Source organism: Phalaenopsis equestris, unplaced genomic scaffold, assembly GCF_001263595.1.
Source record: "Phalaenopsis equestris unplaced genomic scaffold, ASM126359v1 Scaffold196732, whole genome shotgun sequence".
Lineage (NCBI taxonomy): Eukaryota > Viridiplantae > Streptophyta > Magnoliopsida > Asparagales > Orchidaceae > Phalaenopsis > Phalaenopsis equestris.
Genome location: NW_018216681.1, coordinates 1 through 1,632, shown reverse-complemented (window position 1 = coordinate 1,632; position 1,632 = coordinate 1). Strand labels below are relative to the sequence as shown.

Here is a 1,632-nt window from a genome sequence, read left to right as displayed (position 1 = left end):
TATAACAAGCCACCAACAGTCAGTGGTACGGAGTCTGTATGCATACAAATTTCATGTACAACATTGTTATATACATGTTGTGCAACAATGCATAATGAAGTTGTACATCAACTTCCCATGCAAACAAACTTCATACGTAATATTCTTTTCATCAAATGATACTGAAGATTGACCTTTCATCCAAACAGAACATCATCATAAAAAAACAAAAATAAAAATAAAATCCATTTGGGGCTTGGAATCTTCATAACAAAAAGAGATACAAAATGGAACTCCCATAATAATTCTTCATAATCCTAACCTCATGAATGAACAAATTGAATCAAAAAGCATAGCTTCTGCAGCCAGTGGGAGAGTCAGCAATCTTCAGTGTATCAGCAATAAGCTTCTGAGCCTTCCTGCTCTTGATCTCCACTCTCATGCTGTCAGTCTTGTCCATCTTGCTGTAAGGTTTCTGCGACTTCAATGGCTTCTTCAATTTCGATTTGAGATCGCCCACCAGCTTCTGCAGCTGCTTGCCAACAATCATGACCATCTTCTCAATCTAGCCATTAACAACTCATCAGATTATAAACAATAAGAAAACATAAACAGCAAACAAATAGAAAATAATGTTATGCAGAAGAGGAGAAGGCTACCTCAGCACAAGAGGGGAGAAGAAGACAATGAAGAGGAGCAAGAATATGCAGGGCAATATATGCATGTGTGGTTAGGGGTGTGAGTTTTGCTTGGAGATTGTTAATGGTTTGAAAATTGATTAGATATTTGGTTCAAATCGAGATTGGATCGAAATAAATGAGCCGAGCTATTAGCCGAAGCTTTGGATTGATTCTTTTTTAGTTGATTCCGAGTCATATATGGATCACGACTCGAACTAATTCGAGATTGGCTTGTAGTACTTTTTTTATTTATAAAAAATTAAATATATATAATGCTAAGTAAACCTGAATAAGATGAGTCACGAGCCAATTACGAACCGATTTTGAGCTGGAATAGATCGAAATAACTCAATTTGAGCCAGTCAGTATCAATTTTGAGCTGGCTCAACCCAAAATCGAATATAGCTAGCCACGAGCCAATTTCGAGCTACGCTAAATCTATCTAAGTCGATTTTAAGCAGACCCCAACTCGATTCAAATGATAGCCCCACCTGTTGCATGTTAACATCAGAAAGTAAATGGTGACAAGATATATTGGACGAAATGGCAATCTTATTTAATTAGAAGACAATAAGTAGTTGTCTGTCGCATCCCAAAATTAATTATAAAGCATGTGTGGTGGAAACTTATTTCACAGGCAAGATTTTGGCATGTTTGGATTTGCTGCTGAGATTATTAAATCACTGTGTCCACTTGACTGCCACAAATCATTTCGCATATGTGTGTTAGCTGAAGTTTAGTGGATTGATTGTTACAGTAAATCATGCATAAGCTCAATCTGGCTTTATAATTAGATATTAGTAGGTGATTATATAGAGATTTTTGATATAATTATGTGGGCCAAACACTAATCAGAAATTAATTTTGTCATTTCATTTGTGCATGATTGTGATGGAAGTTTTGTTCAGTATGAGATTTTCAGAGGTTTTTTGAGGTATTTTTACGGGTAACAGAGGCGAAATCAAGTTATATT

At 35.8% G+C, this 1,632-nt stretch overlaps 1 long non-coding RNA gene across 1 annotated transcript; it reads right to left on the bottom strand.

The window, feature by feature from the left end:
- Nucleotides 1-203: 203 nt before the first annotated feature.
- Nucleotides 204-786, bottom strand: LOC110035202. Its single transcript, XR_002295126.1, has 2 exons — nucleotides 639-786; nucleotides 204-544 (listed from the first exon to the last, which is right to left on the bottom strand). It is a non-coding gene; the product is annotated as an uncharacterized LOC110035202 (long non-coding RNA).
- Nucleotides 787-1,632: the final 846 nt, after the last annotated feature.